Genomic DNA, 15,559 nt, shown 5'->3' with positions numbered 1-15,559 from the left:
TGTGTGACAATCAGAAAACAGGAAATTGATTGCAGGCCAGAAATTTCTGTTACTTTCACCTAAAGGTCATTCTAGTTAGTTAAGCGTGTTTATTCATTATCCTTCCTGAATATAAAGTTAATGGATTCAAACTCCCACATTGCAGTAACATTTGTAATCATCTGAAAGTAAATTAACAAACTTGAATTGAACTTGCATAACTTGTTGCACCATTCTCTGATTAATGCATCTCATAACAATTGAGTGGGACCTTTATACTGGTGTAATGTAATGGTTATTTTTTGCTGCTTTCAATTAATTAACAAACATTGTCATAGCCACCAAAGAGTAGAGAAATGTGCAGTTTATGACCTACATCTACAGAACTTATTATTTTAATACTCCGTAAGTTGCCAGACACTCCTGATATATCCACACAATTGCTTCCAAAGATTTGGATGTTGGTGTTTTTTTTAACTTATCAACCGGCCTGCTTCAGTTCATTAGATTCTCTTTCACAAGTTTATTGAGTGTTATGTATCACTGTCAATTCACTTTTTATTGATCAGGCACACAGTTTTCCTTCACTATGCATTTTCAAATCTTAGGGTTGAAAAAGATACAAAGACAGATATTCTGCAATGTGAAGAATTTCTTCTAATCTCCCGGTCCAAACTGTTTAATGCACCCACATTATGAACACAATCACTTTAGATATCTTCATATTGGGCTGCCAAGATTGAATCTAGAAACGCCCATTAGAAATTATATGTTATTTTGTAATGTGAGAGAAATCTTGAATGTTAGCGAACATAAAGTCAGTAATTTTATTGTCTGATAAATTAATTGCACTCCTTTTTATCTCTATCTGCTTGTGGTTGAATGTAGAATTAAAGGGAGTTAATTTCTAATTGAATATTCTAAACATAATCACTTTGGACACTCTCTGTATTCACTTGCCTTAATTGAATTTAGACACGTCCCTTATGAGTTACATGTGACGGAGACTTGGAGAGTCCAGAAGAAAAGTTAGTTATTTTCTTGGATAATAATATCTTTGATTTTAGTTTTATCTGCTTGTGAATGAATGTTGAAATAAAGAGAGCTAACATTTAAACTATCATCTGAAACAGACCTCAAACTTTTCAATTTCACTTTCACCATTAAAAAACACTTCCAAACAAGCTATTCCCAAGATGTGTGTACATCCATGTTTACGAAAATATCTCGTATAAATATATGAGCCCATCGTTTAGGGCTGTGCAAGGTGATACCAGGAAACCAACAGGTGGAACATGTAAGCCTGCCCCTTCTGATGGCCATATAAATCCTGGTCACTGGACCGTCATTCGATACTCCTAAATCTGGTTTGTTTAGAAAGGTCTTGTCAGAACCGCTTTCCACAAGTTAGCAGAATGATTATGTCAACAATGTTTCTCAGTTTGTTAGTGACTTTCTTTTCATGTGAGTGTTTTTGTTCATCTCTCTTTGTCACTGAGTCAATGTTCGTCTACCCCAGGAATGTAAAAGACTCAGGTGTCATTTCATCAGCATTTTGTTTTCTTTTTAAAGGTATCCAGTCGGAGGTTATTTTGACTCAACCAGAGGCAGAGAGCGGCCGCCCCGGAGGCACTCAGAAACTGACCTGTGAAACTAGTGGTATTGATCTTGGTAACTGCTATATGTACTTGCTCAGACAGGTTCCCAGACAGAGCCTGGAGTGGCTGCTTCACTACTACAGTTCATCCAGCAATGACTATGCCCCAGCGATTAAGGATCGATTTACTGCGTCCAACAACACTTCGAAAAATATCTTCGCGTTGAACATGAAGACCCTGAAGATCGAAGACACCGCCATCTATTACTGTGCAAGAGACGTACGTGTGACTGGAGTGTCACTGCAATTATGATCAATATAATAGCCCGTTCAGCCCTTGCTGTTGAAACCAGTCAATGTTTACTTCTCCAAACCTCTTAACTTGCATTTCTTCTGTGGGATATGATGTAAATATCACAGTTTAATTTGTAAATTATTGATGCACCAGTTGGTGATTTTGAGGTCCAGCTCGTGTTACTCTGTGAAGTATAAATCATTATAATCATTTATCAAGACTGTGCTAGTGAATATCATTTATCAAGAGTGATCAGTATTCACTAGCACAATCGTAATGTGATGAAGATTTATCGTGAATTTATTTTGCTTGTGGTAAGAAATATTTAAAATAATGGTAGATTTTTTTTATTTGTCGAGCCCGTTATTGTGTGAACCACTTCAGAGAATGTAACACTGTGACTACCTTCCTTGCTGGGGCCAAGGGACCATGGTGACGGGAACTGCAGGCAAGAAACTTGAACTTCCTTGATGAATTTCTTTTAACTTTCTATTCATGGTAATAATTCCTGAATTAAATGAAACACATGTTCTGTGCTGAGCTTGATTTGGTTGTAATTGATTTTTGTTAAAACTGATTATAAAATTAATTTAAGTCTCAGCAAATAACTAAATGGTGGTGAGGGAGTCAACTGCTCTGTGAATCTGTGTGGCTGGGTTAATTGAAACGCCAACAGTATCTTAAGCAGTAAGGTAGAAATAATGTTTAATGTCAGTGACACCCACTCTGAGTTTTATTATTGTCAGCAAATGCTAAGAATTTAAAGATGTTCGAAATATTACCAAACATGATCAACTATGCTAAAATATCAATATTAATTTCTTGAATCTATTCTACATATACATAATTTTCTTACCGTGATTGTAGTTTGTCATTCAGTTTATTAATTTGGTTGATGTCAAGCACATTAGATTCTGTCATGAAACTTTCTTGCAGTGTTATATTTCATTCTGTTGATTGAATTCAGAGTTTGTTTTATTTGATTCTGTTGAGCAGCATTGATTGGATTTTGAATTTGTTTTATGTGATACTGTTACATTGAGTTGATTCGATTCTGATTCTCTTTCATTTAATTCTGTTGTTTTGTTGATTGGAATCTGATTTTATTTTATATGATTCTGTTGAATTGAGTTGATTGGATTTTTAATCAATTTCAGGAATTGAACTGCGTTTCATGCTTTCAGTAATTGGCGTTTTTTTTTTGCAGTGTGTATGTGTCTGGATGACTTTTAATAACGAATATTTGTGAAGTTCTTTATTTGTCCTGAATCATTTCTGCTTTGTTAAACTCTCGTGGCGATTTTTTTTTGATTGATTGAAAAATGTTGTATCCATTTGTAACTGAGTACCAAATTAAGGCAGAAGCACGGAAGTGTGAGAAATGAACTAGACTTTTTAATGCATTGACATTTTTAAAAAATATATCCGTTCTAATTGTAAATTAAGTAAAGTCTGTTTTGTCTGGCCACATTCATATGAAATTTGGGACTAAAGTATTAAACTGCTGAATTCATCAGGTTTCGTAATTGAGACTAAACTTATCATACGATTATAATGGTAATGTTTGTCCATTGAAATCATTTTGTTTGATTTTAGTGATTAATCAGTAAATGCCTTTAACTGCTTTACTGTGCATTACACAAGATTGAAATGATCAGGAAAGGTGTACGGGTTGGAAATAAATTGAATTGTTGCTGAAAACATTAAAACTTAGTGTTTTTTAAATAAGTTGACTCACAAACAAGGCTGCTGATATGACTCCTTGTTTCTATTCAATATTTTTCATTAGCTTGTTTGATGGTAAGCAGTGTTTTTGGATTCCAGTTTGGGATTGTTTTGTGGTTAGATTTATGTTCTTGATTCTGTTGAAAATGTTTGCAGAGTTAGTTCTGCTGCAAATACATCGTTGTTCCTCAGTGTTGTAACTTAATGTTCTTTGTTCTTTTTGAGGAGAGAATGTGCTTGGGCGACATTAAATTTGTTATATTGGTGAAGTTGTTTCTGGTTTCTACATTGTTTTTGCACTGTTTACATGGTTGGTGACAGTAAACCGCTACAGTTTTCACATTGAATGCAAACAGCATGCGTATTGAACTTTTATAAAGCCGAATATTATGTTGAAAAGCAGATCGCAAAGGTTTTGGAAATGAAGGGAAAATGAAGTTACCTTTAGGGCACGATATTTACTTACACATAATTGAAGATTTAAACTAATCCATGCCTTACATTCCAAATTCAGAAGTCAGTTATCTACTTCGAACACAAGGTCCAGCTTTGAACAAAATTTTAAAATAAGACAACACCAAATTTTAGTCCAACAGGTTTATTTGGAAGCATTAGCTTTCGGCGCATCAGGTAGCTGTGGAACAGGATCATAAGATCCAGAATTTATGGAAAAAGATCAGTGTCATGCAACTGAACTGATGTATTGAATATTTCTAGAGTGCGAAGCTTCCAAATAATCCTGTTGGACTTTACCTGTTGTTGTGATGTTTTAAAAATTTGTTCACCCCATTCCAACACTGGCTCCGCTATATCATGTCTTTAAAAAGTTTACAAGTCACAAAAATATAAATAGAATTTCAAAAGTATAATCTAATTCTTGCTATTGAGCGAAAATGCCATGACTGTGATATAATTAATCACGAATAACCTTTCAATTCCGCTGTACACTAAACACACACGTTTTGTGGCTTTAAAAGATCATTGACAAAGACTATTTAGCAATTCTGCTTGAAATAATAATCTGAAGAACAGACCAATGCAGTTTCGGGCCATACTGCCTAAAGAACATGTGAACACAGCAAATTTAGAAGCTGAAGGAGACACTGTGCTCCCTCTAGAATGCTCGTCCATTCATGAGATCTTCGAGGAGAAACTGAGGTCTGCAGATGCTGGAGATCAAAGTTGAAACTTTATTGCTGGAACAGCACAGCAGGTCAGGCAGCATCCAGGGAACAGGAGATTCGACGTTTCGGGCACAGGCCCTTCTTCAGGGAGTGTCGCACTGTCGGAGGGTCAGTGGCGAGGGAGTGCAAGAAGACTGCAGGTCAGGAAGGCGGTGCTGGGCTGGAGGGATTCGGCTGAGACAAGGTGGGGGGAGGGGGGATGAAGAAACTGGTGAAGTCCAAGTTCATCCCCTGTGGTTGGAGGGTTCCCAGTCGGAAGATAAGATGCTCCTCCTCCGACCGTCGGGTTGTTGTGGTTTGGCGGTGGATGAGTCGAATGGCCTGCATATCCTCGGTGGAGTGGGAGGGGGGGTTGAAATGCTGTGCCACAGGTTGGTTGGGTTGGTTCGTCCGGGTGGCCCAGGGGTGCTCTCTGAATCGCTCCGCAAGTAGGCGGCGTGTCTCCCCAATATAGAGGAGGCCACACCGGCTGCAGCGGATGCAGTAGATGATGTGGGTGGAGGTGCAGGTGAATCTGTGGCGGATGTGGAAGTTTCCTTTGGGGCCTTGGAGAGAAGTGAGGGGGGAGGTGTGGTCGCAAGTGTTGCACCTCCTGCGGTTGCAAGGGAAGGTGTGTGGGCGCAAGTGTTGCACCTCCTGCGGTTGCAAGGGAAGGTAAATGAGATTCATGAGATCATCATGAATCTTGCTGCTCTTTTCCAACACCTGTTAAAATTGAACCATTCTGTTTACGGTTCATTGTTTGGATTTCTCTCTCACAGAGAGTGATTGCAGTCAAAATATTAAATCCGTTCAAGAAGGAGATGTTTCCCTCAACCTTTAAAAAATGGGTATTGGGGAAAATGTGAACAGGGTACAATATTGGTTGAAAACCATGAAACCACTGAATGGAACATGGTTGGTCAGTTTGCACATGACACCAAAATTGGTGTCATAGTTGACAGTGAAGAATGTTATCTGAAAGTACAATGAGATCTCGATCAGCTAGGCCATTGGGCTGAGGAGTGGCAGATGGAGTTTAATTTAACTGAATATGACATTGCATTTTGGGAAGAAAAATCTTGTCACAATTTACAGTTAACGGTAGGGCACTGGGTAGTGTTGTCGGACAAAGGCACCTGTGGTTTTAGATACTTAGATTCTCGAAAGTGGTGTCTCAAGTAGCTAGCGTGTTGAAGAAGGTGTTTGACATGCATGTCTTCTTTGCTAAGAGCATCGAGTATAGGGGTTGGGGCTTCATGTTGCAGCTGTACCTGATATTGGAATGAACTGCCAGAGGAATGGTTAAATGCAGATACAGTTAGAACATTTTGTTGACACTTGGACAGGTAGACCAACTGGATAGATCTGGGTGGATATAGGCTAAATGCAGACAAATGGCGTAAGTTTAATTTGTGAATCCTGGTCAGCATAGACAAGCTGCACTGAAAGCCCTGTTTCTGTGCTGCATGACTTTGACTCTGTGACTCTGTCAGCTCGAAGTTGGAAGGTGGTGAGCTAATGCGGGATAGAGTGGGAATGTGGTAGAGTTTGAGCTGGCAGGCTGCGAGGTGTTGGGTGGCTGCTGGGTAAGCTGGCATGCATCTAGTCTGACAGGGTGGCATCAAGGCAAATGATAATGGTCACAAGGAAATAAGTGGGCGGCACGGTGGCACAGTTGTGCCACTGCTGCCTCACAGCACCTGAGACCCGGGTTCAATTCCCGCCTCAGGCGACTGACTGTGTGGAGTTTGCACGTTCTCCCTGTGTCTGCGCGGGTTTCCTCCGGGTGCTCCGGTTTCCTCCCACAGTCCAAAGATGTGCAGGTCAGGTGAATTGGCCATGCTAAATTGCCCGTAGTGTTAGGTAAGGGGTAAATGTAGGGGTATGGGTGGGTAGTGCTTTGGCAGGTCGGTGTGGACTTGTTGAGCCGAAGGTCCTGTTTCCACACTGTACTGTAATCTAATCTAAAAATCTAAGTTGGTTGAGTTGTGCTTAGTTGGTTTGGAGTAGTTTTGAGCAGTCATGCAGGAGTTCTATCTGTGCCAAGATGGTGAGTTGAGAGGTGAGCAGGGTGCCGGGGGAGTAAAGGGATAGAAGGTCACTGTAATGAAGTCACAGTGGTCATGATGTCAAAATGCAAAGCTTGCAGTCTGGCAAAGTGGCAGGTAGTAACGGACAGATGGAAGGGAGCTTTGATGCAATGTGCACAGATTGACTTGGGGAAGATGAGAGATCAGTGATCAAGGGCTAAGGTGATCTGGGGAAGACGGGTCCTGTCATACGTTGTGAAAATGATTGTGCCAGATTTACTATGGACCAGGTGCAGGGTGACAGGAGTGGAATTAAGTGAGGGGAATGTAGTTCACATGTCCATCCGGAATACAAATTGTCTTGGAATGTGTTACTCTCTTGTGATCGGGGTTGTGTGTTCCAGGGTGAATGGGCTGTACTGGGTTGGATTTGTCAATGCGAGTGGAAATTGTGGTCGAGATTGAGAGTGAATGTGGTGGTTAGTCTAAGATATTAGAGTTTTAGCAGTGAACTGCCAATGTCAGTTTGATAGTTATTGAAGTTAAAGAGTACTTGTAATTTTTTCAAATCATATCCATGTAAATGTTCAGTTTAGTTAGCTGTAACACTCAAGTCTCTGAACCTCAATGGAGGAACATCAATTTACCTTGGTCTCCAGAATTGAGATAATTGTTAAAGTTTCAACTTTCAGGCAATTAGCATGAAATTAACTGTGATAGATATCATTCCACTCCCAGTGCTCAGTTCCTGATTGTGCTGCTGCCAGTGACCTTCTTTCCAAAGGAACAATCAGACTTACATTGATAATTTGAGGAAGGCTCACTAGACCTGAAACGTTCACTCTGATCTCTGTCCTCAGATGATGGGTTTTTCCAGCATTTTCTGTTTTTGTTTTTGATTTCCAACATCCACATTTCGTGAAACTTCTCTGCTCTTCACTTGCAATCCAATGAAAGTGTAAAACGGCAAGATTTTCAAACAGTTACTGGGGGTGGGATCAGGACATTCTTATTCCTAAATTGCATGGCAATTGTCAAGGGAGAGGGCATGTTTCTTAAGAGGGAACCAATAGATCATGATCAACAACTGATAGAAAATAAAAATATACTCAAGTTACATTGTAAATTTTAGCAGGAAATATACAGGCATACATTTACCGCTGAGGATACATTTGATTAACTGTTAAGGTTGAATTAACATAATCTAACTTGCTCAATTGATCATTCTACCCTAGAGACGCCGTCTACCCCCACACTTTATGGCCTAGTCTCCTCCTGTCAGAAACACAACACCAACGGTTCGGCGGTCTTTGGTTGTTTGACGATGGACTATTTCCCTGACGTCACCAATGTGACCTGGAAGAAACATGGGCAACCAATCACGGCTGGATTGAAGACATACCCATCAGTGAGAAACCAGAAGGGAACTTACACCTTGAGCAGCCAGTTTACCCTGCCTGAGTCAGAGATAGATTGTAACAAAATCTACTGTGAGGTTCAACACAGCGGGTCCTAGCAGAGCACAGAATGCTATGTAAGTGTTGTGGGAACTGAGATAAACAGAACATCTGCGATTAATATGAATAAGGTATTATTTATAACACATTTCAGAGTCATAGATGTATACGGCACAGTAAAGGTCCTTCAGCCCTTTCAGTCCAGTCAATATCAGCTATCTAAATATTGCAGTCTAATGTGCCAGCATTTTATCGACTGCCTTGTGTGACTTGCAATTGCAAATATGCATCTAAAATACTTCATACACATTATGAGGGGCTTGGCCTCTACATGACTTACAGACATGAGCTCCAGATTCTAACCATTCTGTTTGATTTTGTTTTCCCCTGACATCCTCCTGGCTTCACCTTAACCCTGAGGCATTTATCCCTCCATCAGGGGGAAAGGTTTCATCCTTTTTACCCTGTCTATGGCTGCCATAATTCCAGATATCACAATCATCTTCTCTCTCATTCTCCTCTGCTCCAAGGCAAACCCCAGTCTGTCTAGCTCATTTCATAACTAAAACCCTCCAACCTAGGCAAAATCCTGGCAAATCTGATCAATGCTGCCTTCAGTATAATCACATTCCTTTGATAGCATGCATTGGTACAGTGCATGCAATGTTTCAGTATGGCCTAACAAGCATTAATTAAGTTCCAGTATCCTCTCCCTACTCTTAATGTCAATGTTTCAGCTAATAAAAGCAAATATCCTTCATACCTGCTACAGTACTAAAAGGGATCAGTGGGTATGTACACCAAAGGTCTTCAGTCTTTTCTAGGGTTCCACCAATCAAAATGTAATATCTCATAGATTCTTCTGCATAAAAATGATTTCCATTTGCAACTTCTCACCTCATATGGCCAACCAATTTTTGTTTCATCTGCGAACTTACTGGTCAACCTTCCTACATTCCAGTCTAAGTTATTTTATATGCTAAAGAAATAGTAAGGAAATCAACACTGATCCCTGCAGAACACCACTAGACACAGATTTCCAGTTACACCAACATCCTACAACCATTATCCTCTGCTCCCTGCTACTAAGCCAGTTCTGGATCCAATTTGACAAATTAACTCTGATCCCATTGGCTCTGATCTTTGCTATCATCTGGACATCAACTTATCTCTTTAAAAACTACCTTTTAAATTGTTTAGACATGACGTTCCCTCAATAAAACCATGCTGAGAATTGTTGATTGATTTTCCCAATAAAGCTTAATTACACTTCTCAATAGTTCCAATAATTTCCCTACTATTGAACCGAGCTTGACAAGCCTGTGGTTTGATTGTTTATCCCTTCCTCTGTATCGCTACCACGTTGGCTGATCTACACTCATTGCACAACCTCTGTGGTCAGACAGGGATTCTAAATTATTGCCAGTGATCCAAATATTTCATCCTTTGTATCGCTCATCGGCATGGTATACATTTTATTTGACATGGAAATCTAACTGCTTTTCATCCAGTGAGGCAACACAGAACATCACATCATCTACCCTAATTTCTGAAAGTACATCACAACACTTCTCCATTTTTTCTATACCCATATTGCCTCTCTTACCAGTGAATACTGATACAATGCATTCATAGAGTCATATAGATGTGCAGAATGGAAACAGACCATTCGGTCCAACTCGTCCATGCCGACCAGCTATCCAAACCAAATCTAGTCCAACCTACAGCACTCAGCCCATATCCCTCCAAACCCTTCCTATGCATGTACCCATCCAAATATCTCTTTTATATCTTCCCCTCTCTCCCTAAACCTATGCCCTATAGTTCTGGACTCCCCGATCCCAGAGAAAAGACTTTGCCTATTTACCCTATCCATGCCCCTCATAATTATGTCAACCTCTATAAGGTCACCCCTCAGCCTCTGCGTTCTCGAATGCAACCTAATTTTCTGACTCCACACCAATTATAACACTGTAGAACTTAAAGGGCATTACAGTTTCCTGCATTATCCTTTTATTATGAATGAACTTGTAACTTTTTTATAATTTCCTTTATTTTGACTTTCATTAATTTTCATAGTCCTTTTCTCGTTCTCTGAAACTCCCTCTTGCACGTTCTGTACTCCATGAGAGTTTCTATTCTTTTGAGACTTCAATAGATACCATAAGCCTCCCTTGTTCCTCTTTATCTCACCCTCCATGTCCTTTGATATCCAGGGTTTGCTGCATACTTGGTCCCACACTGGCTTTATGGGAGCAGTCACCCCTGTGCTTTTGTTGATTCTTTCTTAAATATGTCCTACTGCTTTGGCTCAAACTTAACAATAAGTGTCCGCTTTCAATCCACTCTGGTCAAATCATCACTTGATCTTATTAAAACTGTCCTTACCCCACTTCATAACTTTGGTTAAGGCCCATTCCTATCTCATTCCAGAACAATCTGGAATCCACCAGATTTGATTGCTGTCTGCAAAGTGCTCCACCATTGATGTTTTAGCCACTAGGTCGATTTCATTACCTAAAGTTAAGCCCAGCTTCGACCCTCTTTTGCAAGGTCTGGGTTAAACACATACTTTATTAAAATGTTCTCCTGGGGTCATTTTCAGAATTCTGCTGCCATTAAACTTTTGACACGATGAATGCCCAAGCTTACATTGAGTGAGGTAAATGCTCTTTTATCATTCCCCCAATTTAATTTACACTTCTCTGAAATTAGCCCGTGTATCTGCACTTCTCCATCTTTTGGACCTATAGTGAGGTCTGTACTGCTCTCACAGAAGTTATGTTTGCTTTAGTTTGGTTTTGATGTACTGTCCATTTGCCTTCATTTGTGGAGGTATCCATGATTTCATTTCTCTTTACAGCTGAAAATACTGTTGTCAGAATTGATGGAGCAGACATTTTCTACACCGCCCCCTCCCCCACCCTTTTACATCTTTTCTTGAAGACACTATACCCTGGAACATTAAACTGCCACTCTTGTCCCTCTTTCAAAATGCCTCCATGATATCAATTGCACCAATGACTCATTTATGCCTTTAGTTCATTTTGGTTTGCTCGTCAGACTCCTTTCATTAAAACGAATGCCATCCACCACCGCTACCTCCTTGCTGAATTAAATGGCCGACAATTTCTATACCTTATTGACTTCCTTGCTGTGCCCTTTAATTTTGGCCCTTCACGTCGTTCTACTAATCTTTCTGTACAGATCACAGCTTCTATAGAACTCGGAACAATTATGATTTTTGCAATATCGAGGTTGGTATCTATTAACGATAATAAACATTAATATTAAGACCTGGTTGCATTTGCTATCAAATTTGATAGACAATGTATATAATGATTTTCCATCAGGTATTCTCCATCCTAATCTTCACCTAACTGTGAGTACCAGTGAAGAAATTGCAAGCACCAAATTTGCAAACGTCCTCTGTTCCATCATCAATTTCCATCCGAAGTCAATCTCCATAAGTTGGTTAAAAAATGGCCAGTCCATGGATTCTGGCTTCTTCACGTCTCCTGTGTGTGAGGCGAACGACAACTTCTCGGTGACGAGTCGGCTGACAGTCGGTTATGGTGAATGGTCCAACAACGCAGTCTATACCTGCCAGGTCACTCATGGAGAGAGCATTCAAAGTCAGGAGAATAAATTCTGGTGGGATTGCTACAATAGGGATGAATGAACTAGAGACTGCACCCAGGTTATTTCAGCCTGGTTTCAGGATGGGGATGTTCATACAGTGAGTAGTGGTAGTCTGAATAACGCTAAGGAAATTTCCATCGAGTTTGTAGACTAATTTCAGACGTTCCTTTTTTATTCTATGAAAAAATATAAAAAGTGAAAGTGGAGACCAGTCATGAACTAACCGAATGATTGGTGCCCTACGCTATCTCCAATGTTTACTCAGTGTCTTGTTTTCAGATCTATTCCAAATCCGACACATGAATAATATTTAATGACATATTTTAATGAACAATCTCACACCAACAATGCAAATTATTTTCGATCACGTTAAACATATAAGACAGAATTTCCGTGGCCATTCAAATCTCGTGTTACACTTTTTGTTGAAAAGCCTCAAATTCAGGAGGACAAAGAACAATTATGATTGATCAGTTTCCCCAAAATTCGGGATGTGATTTCGCACCGAGCATTTGCATGTAAGGAACATGAACATAGAAATGAAGTCTTTATATTCAGATTACTCATCTCAAGTATCAATAGATGGTGTTTAGTGAGAGAAGAACTCTGAAAGAAAGGTAATTACATGGGTTTCATCATGGTTTCTTTGATTTTGACTTTTTTCACAAGTTTCACTTGTTACAAAGCAAATCTTAGAAATAATTACACAGGGTATGTTATAAGTAATCACGAATGTTTTCACAAATCAAAATATGCAAACAATAATAAACACCATTTCAGTAATAGCTGTAAGTTGCCATTAGAAAGGTGGTTTCTTCACTTTCTGAGAAAATAGTCTGAAGACTGTGAGATTTGATCCTAAACAAGAATTCTGTTTCATAGGATATAGCGAGTGCCATGATTGCACAGTTAAAATCCTCCAACCGCCAATACAACAGGTCTTACTGGAGGCAATGGTGACGTTAACCTGCGTTGTGTGCAATCTTCCTTTTGGAGTCAATGTCACCTGGATACAAGAAAAGAAGGCTCTGAAACTGGAGATTCATGACCAGCCTGGAGAGAATCCCGACAGCGTGATCAGCAAATTAAACATTTCTACTGAAACCTGGCTGAGTGGTGTTAATTTTGAATGTGTGGTGAACCATCAGTATTTATATCGACTCCTTTGAGACACTCCATCCACAAGGAGAAAGGTGAGCGGTGAGATTAAAGCGCAAAGTATGCCATGTATAATTTAGACCAAGGTACATCAATGATATGATTATGTTGGTAATGAGCAAACAGCGTTGGGAGTATTAATGATGCATCAGATGGCAGGAGAGCTAAGTAGTTGATTAAGAAAAAGACAGAGCAAAAGATATTCTATTCTGATTAAGTCAGATAAGGTGGAAAGAAGTCTGGTTTGTGACTTAACCATCAGCAATGACAAATCTACAGAATGTCCGAGTTGCGGGCTGGAAATATGGAGCCCACTTCCAAATTAAACACTTTACTACTTTTTTTCAAGAATTTCAAGAGATTGAGGTTCATAGGGAAGAAGTATTGGAATTATTACAGAATGTGAAGATAGACAAGTCCCCTGGGCCAGATGGGATCTATCCTAGGATCCTCTGGGAAGCAAGGGAAGAGATTGTGAAACTTTTGACATTGATCTTCAAATCATCATTGTCTACAGGAATAGTGCCTGAGGACTGGAGGATAACAAATGTGGTTCCCCTGTTCAAAAATGGTAGTAGAGAAAATGCTGGTAATTACAGGCCAGTCAGTCTCACTTCAGTTGTTGGTAAAGTGTTGGAAAAGATTATAAGAGATAGGATTTACAACCATCTGGAAAGTCAGCACGGTTTTGTGAAGGGTAGGTCGTGCCTAACGAATCTTATTGATTTTTTGACAAAGTGACCAAACAGGTAGATGAGAGTAAACCAGTTGATGTTGTGTATATGGATTTCAGCAAAGCGTTCGATAAGGTTCCCCACAGTAGGCTATTATACAAAATGCAGAGGAATGAGATTGTGGGAGACATAGCAGTTTGGATAAGTAATTGGCTTACTGAAAGAAAACAGAGGGTTGTAGTTGATGGAACATGTTCATTTTGGTGTCCAGTTACTAGTAGCATACCACAAGGGACAGTGTTAGGCCCACTGCTGTTCGTCATTTTTATAAATGACCTGGATGAGGGCATAGAAGGATGGGTTAGCAAATTTGTGGACGACACTAAGGTAGGTGGAGTTGTGGATAGTGATGAAGGATGTAGTAGGTTGGAGCTGGGCTGAGAGGTGGCAAATGGAATTGAATGTGGACAAGTGTGAGGTGATACACTTTGAATGGAGTAATCAGAATGCAGAGTACTGGGCTAATGGTATGATTCTAGGGAGTGCGGATGAGCAGAGGGATCTCAGTGTCCATGTACACAGATCCCTGAAAGTTGCCACCCAGATTGACAGGGTTGTTAAGAAGGCATACAGTGTTTTGGCCTTTATTAATACAGGGATTGAGTTCCGGAACCAGGAGCTTATGCTGCAGCTGTACAAAGCTCTGGTGCGGCCACACTTTCAGTATTGTATACAGTTCTGGTCACCGCATTATAAGAAGGATGTGGAAGCTTTGGAGAGGCTGCAGAGGAGATTTACTAGGATGTTGCCTGGTATGGAGGGAATGTCTTACGAGGAAAGGCTGCGGACCTTGAGGTTGTTCTCACTCGAGAGAAGAAGGTTGAGAGGTGAATTAATAGAGACGTACAAGTTAATCAGAGGGTTACATGGGTGGACAGGGGAAGTGCATGGGGAAGGCAAACGTGAGTGGACACAGCTTTAAAGTAGGGGAGAGAGGTACAAGACAAATGTCAGAGGTATTTCTTTACTCAAAGTGCATAGAACATAGAACATAGAAGAATACAGCGCAGTACAGGCCCTTCGGCCCTCGATGTTGCGCCTATCCAAGCCCACCTAACCTACACTAGCCCACTATCCTCCATATGCCTATCCAATGCCCGCTTAAATGCCCATAATGAGGGAGAACCCACCACTGCTACTGGCAGGGCATTCCATGAACTCACGACTCGCTGAGTAAAGAACCTACCCCTAACATCTGTCCTATACCTACCACCCCCTTAATTTAAAGCTAGCCCCCTCGTAATAGCTGACTCCATACGTGGAAAAAGGTTCTCACGGTCAACCCTATCTAAACCCCTAATCATCTTGTACACCTCTATCAAGTCACCCCTAAACCTTCTTTTCTCCAATGAAAACAACCCCAAGTGCCTCAGCCTTTCCTCATACGATCTTTCTACCATACCAGGCAACATCCTGGTAAACCTCCTCTGCACCCGTTCCAGTCCCTCCACATCCTTCCTATAGTATGGCGACCAAAACTGCACACAATACTCCAGATGCGGCCGCACCAGAGTCTTATACAACTGCAACATGACCTCAGTACTCCAGAACTCAATTCCTCTACCAATAAAAGCCAGTACGCCATATGCCTTCTTCACCGCACTATTTACCTGGGTGGCAACTTTCAGAGATCTATGTACATGGACACCAAGATCCCTCTGCTCATCCACACTACCAAGTATCCGACAGTTAGCCCAGTACCCCATCTTTTTATTACTCTTACCAAAGTGAATCACCTCACACCTACCTACATTGAACACCATTTGCCACCTTTCT

At 40.4% G+C, this 15,559-nt stretch overlaps 1 pseudogene; it reads left to right on the top strand.

Moving 5' to 3' along the window:
* Positions 1-1,394: 1,394 nt before the first annotated feature.
* Positions 1,395-15,559, top strand: part of LOC122562957 — a 16,080-nt pseudogene continuing 1,915 nt past the window's right edge.

This window comes from Chiloscyllium plagiosum, chromosome 26, assembly GCF_004010195.1.
Source record: "Chiloscyllium plagiosum isolate BGI_BamShark_2017 chromosome 26, ASM401019v2, whole genome shotgun sequence".
Taxonomy (NCBI): domain Eukaryota; kingdom Metazoa; phylum Chordata; class Chondrichthyes; order Orectolobiformes; family Hemiscylliidae; genus Chiloscyllium; species Chiloscyllium plagiosum.
The sequence above is the reverse complement of the archived record's forward strand: the minus strand, read 5'-3'. Positions and strand labels throughout refer to the sequence as shown.